Below are 13,215 nucleotides of genomic sequence, written 5' to 3' on the forward strand. Positions count from 1 at the left end.
AAAAATTACAGACCTCTACATGCTTTGTAGGTAGGAAAACCTGCAAAATCGGCAGTGTATCAAATACTTGTTCTCCCCACTGTATATATATACATATACACAGGATAGATCACCCATCGATTACTAATCATGTCATGAAAAGCCCCTAGTGGGCTAACCCGATATGACGGCTGGTTACACAAAGGAAGGGGGTTGGGTTTGAATGAAAGAGCGGGAAGACTGCGGGACAAAGGGATTGAATCTCTATCGGACCTTGAGAAGCTATGCTACAGTAAATACAGAATCTTACGCATTCTAATAACCGCCCATTCGGAAGAGGAAAATGCAAGATATATATATTTACTCTGAGCTGCGCTTCGATAGATGGGTCAAAGATGGATGACTGGTTTACCCAGCAGAGATCGCCATTGTCCTTTGAAGAATCTTTCTTGTCGTTGTGTTGAGCGGATAAGTTAAAATACCCTGTCGTTCTTCTGAGATTGTCTGTCCTTTCCTAGGCCACGTATGTTTACAGCTGCAGCTGATAACTCGACGTCTAGAAGGTATCACTTCTTCTTTAGTGAATAAACGTTCAAAGTTCATACCAAGTTGCCATAATCAGCTCACGCTGTATTCTGGCTGGTCTAGTCGAAATTCACCATTCCAGCGTGGTGATCGTCACCTCCATGTTGAAATTCACCCTTTTAAACTTTAGGACAGCAGTCTTAACATTTCTGGAACTAAATGTTAATTTTGTTCGGTTGTAGTTGAAATTAGCCCTTTTAAACGTATGGACACCAGTCCTCACGTCATCGGTAACAAAGTTTGACTTCCGTCAACGGGCTTTTGTACTGGGGGGAGAAGGGCATGTTTCATAGTTCTCAACCAATTTCTGTTCACTTGGGCATGGCCATTGAGTGGGCCTACATTTTACTATGAAACAATTATCTTATTTAGGAGGCTAAAATTACATTTAATCTTTTCACAAATAGTTTCACATTTAAACATTTAAATTGCACAACAATTCCATGTGAATCCGATAACTAGAATGTGTAGATGTCGCGCCCTGACCATAGAGAGCTTTTATTCTCTATGTTGGTTAGGTCGGGGTGTGATTTAGGGTGGGTCATCTAGGCGTTTATATGTCGATGTTGGCCTGTTATGGTTCCCAATCAGAGGCAGCTGTTTATCGTTGTCTCTGATTGGGGATCATATTTAGGCAGCCATTTCCCCTTTGTGCTTTGTGGGATCTTGTCTATGTATAGTTGCCTGTGAGCATATTTATAGTTTCACGTTTTGTTTGTTCGTTTTGTTGTTTTTGTTCTTTAAAGTTTTTTATTCCAAAATAAAGGATGGAAACATACCACGCTGCATTTTGGTCTACTCCTTATGACGAACGGGACAGTAGACTTTCCAAGATACAATTTATGTCGTCCTGTCATCAGATATAATGTCCCAGACAACAACTGATCTGGCATCATATTCTTTAAGTACCAATGGACACTTTCAACTGGTTGAGAAAGGGAAATATTGTTCATTCCCCAACCTTCTGATGGTACCATACTTTCTCTGTGGTAACACAGGGCTTTCCAAGAGTCCATTCTGTAGAGTGGAGAGAAAAGGGGGAAAGGTATTTATGGTGGGGGGGGGGGGGGGGGGGTCATAAACCTCACCCAACAGGGCAACGTTATGACAGCTCTCACACTGACCCTATTGACCACAAAACAATGACTATGATCACTATAAGGCTGTTGCATAAAAGGACTTGACACTTTCAGCTATTCCAGACTATTTCAGACTATTTCAAACCCATAGTATAATGGAAGGGACCTGACAAACTGGGCTGAGGAAGATGGACCTGATTCCCTGGTCTATTCCATCACCACTATAACCCATAGCCCCATCACAGTTTTCATCTCGCCCCACCACTCCAATACCAGATACCTGAATTTCCCATCCTCTACCTGTGGTGAGACCTACCAATGTTTTGGCCACGCCAACCTACCGTCCACTCCTCTCCAATAATGTCCTCTGAGAAAATCCATCATTCATCGTGGCCGTCAGTGGCAGGCTCCTGCATGACCTTCCTCTGGCCAGCAGCGGTAGAGCACACCGTTTACACTACAGCAGCTGCTCTGGTCTGGTCTGTTCTGCTCTCCACACATCCTTCCATCAGAGGGATTGACTGATGCAGTGGGCAGCAGTGTCTCCAGGACCACCACCACCACCAGAGAGACATCTGCAGGCGGAGGTACTAAGGCACTGAGCCACAGCACACAGCAGTGAAAATATGCCTAGATACTACAGCAATACAGTCTGGACCAAAGGCATTTACCTGATACAGCTACATTGATGAAGAACTCTGTGATTTATAGTCTGCTGAATTTGTTCATATATTACAAGATAATGCATTATGCATAACTATCATTGACAGCTTCTTGACAAGGACATTCACCTATAAATGTGTGCATTACTGCAGATTTAATCATTGAATATTCCTCATGTCCAAACTAATCACATCACCTGGGTTCGTAGATCAGCATAAATGAATTCCCATGAGCCAAAACCACAGAGAGTGATTCAGTCATCTGAGTGAGTGACAGCAGGTTTACAGAGGTTGAGGACGGACCACCAGAGTCTAGACCACTGAATCTCTCTTTACCTCACTCTAACACTCCGATTCCCCCGAGTTCCATAATGTAAGGGGTAGATGTGGGTTTTGAGACACAGATATTCTTTAGGTGACCCTATGTACCTGTGATGAGCTGGGACCCAAGAATGAAAACAATTTGCTAAAATATTTATGTATATGTGTAAATTTGAGAGCATTCTCTATATTCCTCAGCCCCCAGTATCATATAATTATTCAAGGTGTTTTGTAAGTGCACCTACTAGCATCTTCCGGACTATAAAACAAAAGCTTTGTCCTTGGCTGTTGGAACAACCTATATATTATTTATCTAAAAGTAGTAGATCATAGGCCCTTGATAATGACTTTGATTTTAATAAATAGCCAACCTAACCCCAGCAACTTGTGGCATATAGGCCATCACTTCCGTGTGAGTTAAGTATCAGAGCAGACTATCGACTAGATTACAGCTAGATAATAAAAATAATAATAATAATAATATTCATTTTTTGTAAATTTGTCCTATTTGTAAAGAAAATGTTGTGTTGCATATCTCAACTCTCCCTGAGAAACCCTCGGAGAGTGGTGTCACAGCTAGGGTCTGCCATTATCAACGGTAATGGGTTAGGTGCCTATAATGGGTTAGGTGCCTTGCTCAAGGGTACATCGACAGATTTTCTTTTCACCTTGTTGGATGGGGGATTCGAACTAGCAACCTCCAGTAACAAACACTCTAACCGCTAGGCTACCTGCCACCCCTGTCTGATTGGTGACACCTTTCACCTGCACACAGAGTAGGGCAATAGAACAACACAGGGAGGAGTGGGGATGAATAGAAAAGAGGAAAKAAAAAGACAGGCAAGAGAGAGACTTGTGAAAATAGGTGAGAGGTCAAGGTTCAATACTAGAGCTGACAGGGTGCAGTTGGGGCTTGGACTCCACTCCTACCTTTGATAACGAGCGAGCGCGATACGGAGGATGAGAGTGTGACAGCAAGGGCTCTAGTGTGTCAGAGATACGAGGAATCCTTCCATCCTGTTTGCTGTGAATCACAAAGGAAAAGTTTGAGTTATTGACATGGATATATTATGACATTATGGGTTACTGTTAGGGGTAGGGTCGATTACATTGGAAAAATCATGTTTGGTTGGTTTTGAGTTCAACATCTTCGGTAGAGATCAGAGAAACTGTAGCATAAATTCTGGCAATCAGGGAGGTGCGAGATTGGACCTCACATTAAAGAAAGGTGCACACTGTAGATGATGTGACTGAGCTGACTGTCTTTCCAGTCTCTCCCCAGTAAATACTTGGGATTAACCCATAATTGTCTTTCTGTCTTGCTCGACTGGCCTACAGTGTTGTCTCCTGAGCATGTGAAGTGGTGAAGACAGGCTATAACTAGGGCTGTCAGGCAACTGGAATGTCTGAACCATTGAAATAGAATTTGAAATTACTGGGTTGTTCTTTGGTTTGAACAACACGGAGTGAAAAGGGAGGTTAAGATCTCCTCTTCCATCCCTCCCTCTGTCTGATCATGTTTTCTCTGGTGACAAGATCTTATTAGCAGCCTGGCCAGAGCTGTATGATTGAGTCAAAACATGTTACTTCACASAACGTCTCACAAAGCAGTCAACTGCTGGATCGACTGGCAGTCAGGCTTTTAACGGCCCATATTAAATAAATGGAAGAGCCTTCTACACGCAGAACCTTGAACAGAGGGCACCACGCTGAGGCTTGAAGCAGGAGGCATTCTATGAAGGAGTAAGGCTTGGCACAACAACCTGGCTGGCAGGGAAGGTGAGCTGCTGAGAATATGTAAATCTCTCTCTCTCACATACGCACACACAGGCACGCACACACACACACATACACATGCATGCACACTTTTCAATCACATGGCACAGGGGGTGGTTTGGAGGTTCAATAAGCCTATTTACCAAGTGGTGTTGTTATCCTTAAATTGCAGCTCTACTCAGCTGACGGGTTCCCTGCCCATTAACCCTGCAGAAACCGCCAGTGCACACCACTGAACATCACTGACAACACACTGTTGACCTGGAGCAGACACTCCTTTAACAGCATTATTTCATATCTTCTATATGAAAACATTTCAGAATCATGTCGGAGAGCTCATTTCAAATGCTTTTCTTAACCAAAGCATGGCACATCGTAATATTGCCCCACTACAAAGCAGGGCCTTGCAGTGCTTATTCCATCCTACAACAGTACGACACGTTGGCATCTGGTATTAGGCTGGTTTCGATGGTGGCTGGGTAAAGCAGGCACTAATACACAGGGAGGGGTCAGAGGGTTCAGCCTGACAACTGGTCACCTCACCCCAGGAATACACACACAGCCTGCTTAATGGATCGGATTACGGGAGGTGTGTGTGTGTGTGTGTGTGTGTGTGTGTGTGTGTGTGTGTGTGTGTGTGTGTGTGTGTGTGTGTGTGTGTGTGTGTGTGTGTGTGTGTGTGTGTGTGTGTGTGTGTGTGTGTGTGCCCATCAATGGTAGTTTAAAAGCCACCAAACAAAGCACACATCCAGTGAGTGTGTCATAATCTCAACACTAAGGGTGAGCTTTACAGAGAGAAGAGATGATGGTCTCAGTGTGACTGGTGACAGTAGCAATACTATCCCAAGTGTGTCACATCCCAATACCAATTACAGGGACACCTGCCACACTATGAATGTTTAAAAAATACAGAGCAATGGTCCAGAGCAATGGTTTTGCGCACCTCGAGTTAGTACTACGTACAGTAATCTTATACATATTTTATTGAACTATTTTTATTTAATAGTGACACTGGCCTAAATGACAGAACGTTGTGTGAAACAAGTGATTGGTGCAGCTAGTCATCCATAAGTGGCTCAGTTAACAGACTGCAGTGGAGGAGTGATTGGCAGAGAGAGAGCATGTCCTGGTCCAGGTATAATCTGGAGAACTGAATCAGAGAATGAGAGTCATGCAGCCATTACATAATACAGCTGTCCAAAAATAGCCCCCGGTGAAGAGGTCACCAACCTTCAACCACAAATCTGATTAAGATGCCACTACCATGAATGCTGTGTGTGTGTGTGTGTGTGTGTGTGTGTGTGTGTGTGTGTGTGTGTGTGTGCGTGTGCGTTTGGGTGTCCCACACTGACCGTGGACACCTCCTGTCAAGGAAAACCTGAAAAGCCTTCCTCCACACAGTACTGCTGGGTCATGGGCTCTGATAAGATGATGCAAATTAGCTCTCTCTACTCCTCTGGTGGGTGTGGAGTATACCTGGAAATACAAATGAGCAGGACTGGTTTGCATATATTGCAACACAATGGAATGACAAATGCATTTCTCTAGTCCCTGAGCGCCAAAGAAAGAGAGAGAGTGAGAGAGCATGTTTGCACCAAGACAATAGCTCAATATCCTCAGTAAGGTGCTCCCTGTTTGGTATAATCCATACCAGTCAAAATGTATAAACACATCTCCTGCAGAACATTGAAAAGGTAGCAATGTTGAGGGCAAACATTCACTAATTATTGGTGCAATCAACAGATCGATACTATGGTTCAAGATGCAGTAAAAATCCAATTTGATCTAGTGTTTAACTTCAGCAGCAAACCAAGTCTGTTGAGGAGGGCTTATATTATACAGTATCATATCAACATGTACTTAATGAGGTATAGTATCAATGTAGGGGTCTGGGACTAGTCCCTAATAAAGCTTTATGAAGACATTGAGTATTTAATGCGTCACTGACTGTTATCTCATCAGGACTGCACAACAAAATCTCCAAAGAAAACACCATATCTGGCCATAACTAAAGCAACAGAGATATGGCATGGCTGGCCCTTTTAATTAGGGCAAGTGGGGCCGTTAATTATGGCTTGTGGGGCTGTCTGTGGTGCAGTCTGCAGATTATGGAGTGTGTTGGCATTTTAATTATGGCATATTTTGCAGTATGGTAACTGTCATATGTCAGCTGTCAGTGAAACCAAAACTAACCTTGACAGTTAAGTTTAGGTATAAATTCTGAGTGGTTAAGCTTAATGTTTGGGATAGGGTTAACCTTGACGATTAAGTTAAGGTATTCATTCCGAGTGGTTAAGGTAAGGGTTAAGGTTTGGGATAGGGCTAAAACAGAAAAACAAAAGATGACAAAACACGTACCTAGTACTGGGATTGAATTTGCGATCCTCTGAGCTGTAGCTCACGGTTTGAGCCCGTCCTCAACCCCACCCAGAACACCCTAGCTCGTCGTGAACCTACTGGATGGTCATAGGCTCTCGCGTTGCCTGTAATGATGGTAGGAAATTGCAATGGAAATAAAATGACACCCCATGCCATAATTTCAATATGCCTAAATACGTCATAATCCACCAGAGTTTGGCCTGGGATTGCAAACATAGCCAGGAGACATAAAACCATGAATCCAAGCACTATCAGATTCCTGGATCAACATCAAGTATACAAACACCCCTCTACTACACCAACATACTCCGTAATCACCTGTCTTCTTATAGCTAACATCTAGCATAATGGTCCCGTCTTTCTCTTCCACTGCCCAAACCCACCTGTCCTCTACCCACACACACTGATAGTTACCGGAGCTTAACCGGCCAGTCCAGCCAGACAGAACACAGACAGACAGCAGGCTATCTAATCAACCGCAGCAGCTAATGCACAATGAAAGCAGGGTTACTTACTCTAGGCACCAGTGTGAGCAGAGCAAATGGAGTGCAGAGGCAGGTCCAGCATGAGATGAAGAGATCAGTGGACGATCAGCACTGCTCTATGCAGCAGAACCTAGCCCGGAAAGTATTGGATACAACTATGTTCTCTCCCTCTCGCTGTCTCCGTCTCTCACAGGCTCTTAGTTTCTGCCTCTCCTCTCATTTTACTTAATTGCTTCAGAGTGGTCTTTTGCTATCGCTCACCTCCAAATGTCTTCCCCTCTTTCTCTCTTTCCTTCTCTCCCTCTACTTCTCTGTCTTATTCAGTGTTAGCGCTCTAACACCTACTGTTAGATCTCAGCCTCTCCTGTCAGATGATGCTGTGGAAAGCTCCCCTCTCTCCCCCTCCCTTCCTCATTACTCTCTCTCCCCCTCCCTCCCCCTCTCTCTCCTTCTCTCACATGTACACACACACACACCACATGGACATGAGTGAGCAGAGTGCAGTGGGTGTATGGACATTAGTGAGATTCATGATGCGAAGTGCTAAGAAGGACATTATCTACCATACAAGATATCAAATCACTCAGTCCCCATTATCTACCTCATCCCTCTGACAATAATTATCCCATCCAGCACATGCTCCATTTGACTCTGTAGCGGACAGCTGAAAAGCACAAAAAAATATCTAATCTCAAACATAAATGGTGGATTCACATATGGAGATTAAAATAGCATAAGAGGCAAGAAGACAAAGTCAGCTATTAACCAATGATTCTGCTGAGATTCTGTCTTTCATAGAGGACAATTCAAATAAAACACAGTCAAATGCATCTGTAAATAACATAATCTTCAAATGATGTCTACCAGGACCAGAAGTCTATCTCATTCCCCACTGAGCCAGACTTCAGTCTCTTTCCACCTCCCCTATGAGTACTTACCAGATATGCTGCACCTTATGGAGGATTGTGTCAGAGAAGCTCCCTCTCCTGGTTCCAAGGCCCATGCTACCTGCTCCTGTCCTCCTGCTCTGAGGCATGTTCTCTGGCTGCTGCCTGCTGCAGCTCTACACTGGAAGAGGGTTCCACCTGGACCTACCTGGACCGCCCAGACTCAGCTAGACAAAGGACCAGGGTGGATTCCCATTGGTGAGGAAACCAAAGGCCATTGACGGGAGGAAGACTTAGTCCTGTGGTCCACACCCAGCTCAGAGTTTAGTCTTACAGGCCTGCCCAGAGCTCCCTAAAGCCCATTGTTTGGGTGTGGTTCCACACCAGTCTCAATAGACACACAAAACCATTTTGGCTTAGTTTTTCACAGCCAGTAGTATCCCCCTGTCTATCTCCCAGGTGAACTACTTTGGAACTCACACAGGGAAGATAATTTTACCTCCGATAAACTTTCCCCTCAGGAGACGACAACCAGACCGAGACCCAGGCAGCCTGGAAGGGTCTGATGAGGTGCGTGGCATGTGAGGCTAGACATATATCTCAATCTGGGCCTCTTCAATTGGCAAAGCTGACAATAGGATGAACAGGGTATCTTTGTTCCCAAACAGAGTGAGAATGAGGGAGTCAAACCAGGTCATGGGGAGTCAATATCCTAAATCACTCTCATTGTCAGCCCAGACAAAGATCAATGTATTTGAGTAATATTTAGAAACAAATGCTTTTGGCATTTGGCATTATTAGAGTGTGCATCATCACTCACCCCCTGCTACTCTCTCTCTCTCTCTCTCTCTCTCTCTCTCTCTCTCTCTCTCTCTCTCTCTCTCACTCCCTCCCCATTCACTCCCTCTCCCACTGTCTTTTCAGCCCCTGCAGTCATCTGTGGAGCCAGCTAGGCTAAATTTCACATTTACACACTGTCATACTGCAGATACTTCACTCCATGCTGAGAGACTAAMAATCCCTATGTGGGAGGAGGCACAGATACTATATTGAGTGTGTGTGACAGAGAGAGGTAAGGAGAGGGGCAATGGCCTCCTCACTGAGTGTGACTGAAGGAGTAGCTTTATCACTTTTTTTATCAGTAAGTAACCCCTGTCTGGTCTGTCCTGGGGCTGTGGGATTCATCGTTCCCTCTGAGTCTGCTGGGACTAGGAGGACTACACATGGCTGGACGCACAGCAAATGAGAACCCTGTCAACCCTGYTTCCCACCGCTGCTTCTCATAATTCAATTGTGTTTGGAACTCTAACTCCATTGATTTTGTTAGCCCTGTGCTGGAAACAGTGTGGTGTGAGACAACACGACAGCCCGGCAGACAGACAGGCAAGGCCATGGCCCCTGTCCCCAGTCCCCTGAAGCCCAACGTGATGATGGAATACAGGCAGGCAGCAGCCTCGTAGTTCATTCCCAGTGTCAGCGCCAGTCACCCTGACCACTGGGGATGGAGGTAAGCTCCTCTGCTCCGTAATGAGCTCCGGCCCGACCCAGGTCATCCTTTGTCCCTGTCTTCAGTGTACTGTACTGCTCTGCTCTGGTCATGGTCCGATGGGAGCCCAGCTCAGCTATGGCTTTTGCTCTGCTGACAAGGTGACTAATTAGGTGATTACAGTCATTAAGAGGATGGCCAGTGATCTCAGCAGGTGCTCCAGGTGGACATCAGTGGCTGACTGAAGTGCATTCAACTCCAAAAGCAGCAAAAAGCAAAGCTAGCCATATTCAAGGCTAGCCATGACTATACCACCAGTTGAAAGCAGCAGAGTTAAATATAGAAATTGTGTTCAAAACAAATGTTAGAGATGTATCTGAACCACCCAGGTATTGTTATGCTGATGCATCTAGCCACACAATCCCCAAAGCACAGATTTTTTTCTTCAAACTGCTTCGAACAAATCAATCAAATCAAWTTTTTTTGGTCACATACACGTTTAGCAGATGTTATTGTGGGTGTAGCGAAATGCTTGTGTTTCTAGTGCAGTAATATCTAACAATTTCACAACAATACACACAGATCTAAGTAAAGGAATGGAATTAAGACTATACAAATATATGGACGAGCAATGTCAGAGCGGCATAGACTCAGATACAGTAGAATAGAATACAGTATATACATATGAAATGAGTAATGCAAAATATCTACACATTATTAAAGTGACTAGTGCTTCATTTATTAAAGTGGCCAGTGATTTCAAGTCTATGTACTGTATATAGGCAGCAGCCTCTAATGTGCTAGTGATGGCTATTCAACAGTCTGATGGCCTTGAGATAGAAACTGTTTTTCAGTCTCTCGGTCCCAGCTTTGATGCATCTGTACTGACCTCGCCTTCTGGATGATAGCAGGGTGAACAGGCAGTGGCTCGGGTGGTTTGTATTTGTATTTATTATGGATCCCCATTAGCTGCTGCCAAAGCAACAGCTACTCTTCGTGGGGTCCAGCAATATTAAGGCAGTTTATACAAATTTAGAAACATTACAATACATTCACAGATTTCACAACACACTGTGTGCCCTCAGGCCCCTACTCCACCACTACCACATATCTACAGTACTAAATCCATGTGTATATATAGTGTGTATGTTATCGTGTATGTGTGTATGCATGTTTTGAATCAATGTATGAAAACTGATTGGATTCACACATATCACAAGTCCGCGSGGCCAGACGAATTATCAGGACGCGTACGCAGAGCATGGACTGACCGCCTGGCAAGTTTCTTCACTGACATTTTCAACCCCTCCCTGACCGAGTCTGTAATAACTACATGTTTCAAGCAGACCACCATAGTTCCTGTGCCCAAAAACACCAAGGTAACCTGTCTAAATAATCTTCGCCCACATAACAATCAATTCTGTAGCCATGAAATTGCTTTGAAACGGCTGGTCATTGCGCTCACATCAACGCCATCATCTCAGGGGTGATGAATACAAATATTAAAACCAGGACGGAAAATATTACACAATAAACGAAGCCACCTAACAACACACAGTCAAACTCTTCAGTCATTTAGTAAGTTCTCACCCGTTCTGCGAATTCATCAACGTTAAACATGGCCACAGTGTTCAACAAGGGCTCTTTATGTCATCGTTTTAACCTGGACCCACTCAAATTTCACATATCTCCCCAACAGATCCACTAGCTGACGCAAGCTCTATTGCCACTCCACACTGCCCCTTCCCATGTGACAAGAGTAACCCTATGTGAGAATGCTGTTCATTGACTACAGCTCCAGCGTTCCAACACCATAAGTGCCCCCAAGCTCCCAGTAAGTCAAGGACTTCCCGACGGCAGCCCCCAGGTAGTTAGGGTAGGCAACAAACATATCCGCCACGCTGGCCTCAACACGGGGGCCCCTCAGGGTGTAACTATGTTCACCCACGAATGCGTGGTCCGGCATGACTCCAACACATCATTAAAGTTTGCTGATGACACGATGGTGGTAGGCCTGATTCACCGACAATGATGAGACAGCCCTACAGGGAGGAGGTCAGTACCTGGCAGTGTGGTGCCTGGACAAACAACTTCTCCCTCAATGTCCAACAAGACAATAGGAGTCTTGATTGTGGACTACAGGAAAGTCCGAGCACAGCCCTAGGATCAACATAATGATGGGGCTGCAGTGGAGCTATGTACGAGGACTTCGTTCCTCGGTGTCCACATCACGTGAAGGGAAAAAAAAAAATTAACATGAGTCCACACAGACACCAACACAGCCATGAAGAAAGCATTAAAAAAAAACAAAGCCTCTTCCTCCTTCAGGAAGCGTTTTGAAAAAAGATTTGGTTTGAACCCTCAGAATCTACAAAAAGTCTCTACAGAACTGCCCCCTTGAGAGGATCTAATGACTGGCTGCTCACCGCTTAGTTAATGGCAACAATGACTTTGGCAACCCACAGCAAGGCTCTGTCAGCCACCCCCAAGGCATAGGACTGATTCTCTCTGCTACCGAGGGGAAAAGCGTACCCATGTACCACGTCTGGAAACTACAAGGACCCTGAACAGCTTTTACCATCACAAACCTATTTAAGGACTGCTAAACATTTTGAACAATAGCTACCAGGAAATTTGCATTGGAACCCTTATATTTTTAGACTACTCTTTTGGACTCATTCACATACGCTGCTGCCTACTGACTTATTATCTCGTCTGTTGTCTAGTCACTATAATACCTTATAACCTCTACTATGTACATTAATCTACCTCAATTTACTTATTAGACCCCTGCACGTCCGATTCGGTACTGGTGTAATATAGCCAGTTATACTCATTGTTGTATTATTCCTCGTGTTCTTCTTTTTCTATTCTTTCTCTACATTGTTGGGAAGGACCCAATAAATCAGCATTTAACTGTTCGTCTACACCTTGTTTGTTTATCTCCTCTCTGCATTGTGGGAAGGCCCCGTAAATAGCATTTGTCACTGTTAGTCTAACACCTGTTGTTTACCAAGCCAGGTGACAAATACAATTTCATTTGATAAATTATTATAATGACAATACTGGCGTACATTTATCTATCCAATATACAGTATTGCAAATCGTTTGGTCTTTACTGTAACAATTGCTTTTGTCTAAGCAGGTCCTGATATTCCTCACTCATTAGCACCTTGAAATCCTGCTAGCCTAAACTCCCAGCACCAGTGTTCTTGAAATATTTTGGTAAAGTTAGTGTGGGATGAGGTGGAAAAATGAATTGTTTCGATCAATAATGCACAAACTTCCTAGCGTTGTCAACTTAGATGGAAAAGCTTACTGAGCGGGGGGGGGCGTGGGGGCTGGGGGCGGAGGAGGGGGCGATGGGGAGGGGTGGGGGGGGGGGGAGGGGGGGATGGTAGCTGACTCTATAGACACTCCTGACATTCATATCTTTAATCTGAGCTGAAGCCGGAAGGTTTTGTCCTCAGGCCTCCAGCCCAAATCAATCTGCTACCCCCAAGAGGGGTAAAGCAGCCTTTACTGGCTCTAAGATGCAGACCTATCAGCTTGCTGCCAGCTCTTAGCAAACAGTTT

General features: G+C 44.5%; 1 protein-coding gene across 1 annotated transcript in view; it reads right to left on the reverse strand.

Moving 5' to 3' along the window:
* LOC111967989 (rap1 GTPase-activating protein 1-like) overlaps positions 1-13,215 on the reverse strand; it is a 149,296-nt gene that overhangs the window by 40,078 nt on the left and 96,003 nt on the right. The window contains exon 4 of the mRNA XM_070445078.1: positions 3,557-3,650. The gene's annotated coding sequence lies outside the window, so the exon portion shown is untranslated. The remainder of the gene's footprint in view (positions 1-3,556; positions 3,651-13,215) is intronic.

The sequence above is a fragment of the Salvelinus sp. IW2-2015 genome, linkage group LG1 (assembly GCF_002910315.2).
Source record: "Salvelinus sp. IW2-2015 linkage group LG1, ASM291031v2, whole genome shotgun sequence".
NCBI classification, from domain to species: Eukaryota; Metazoa; Chordata; class Actinopteri; order Salmoniformes; family Salmonidae; genus Salvelinus; species Salvelinus sp. IW2-2015.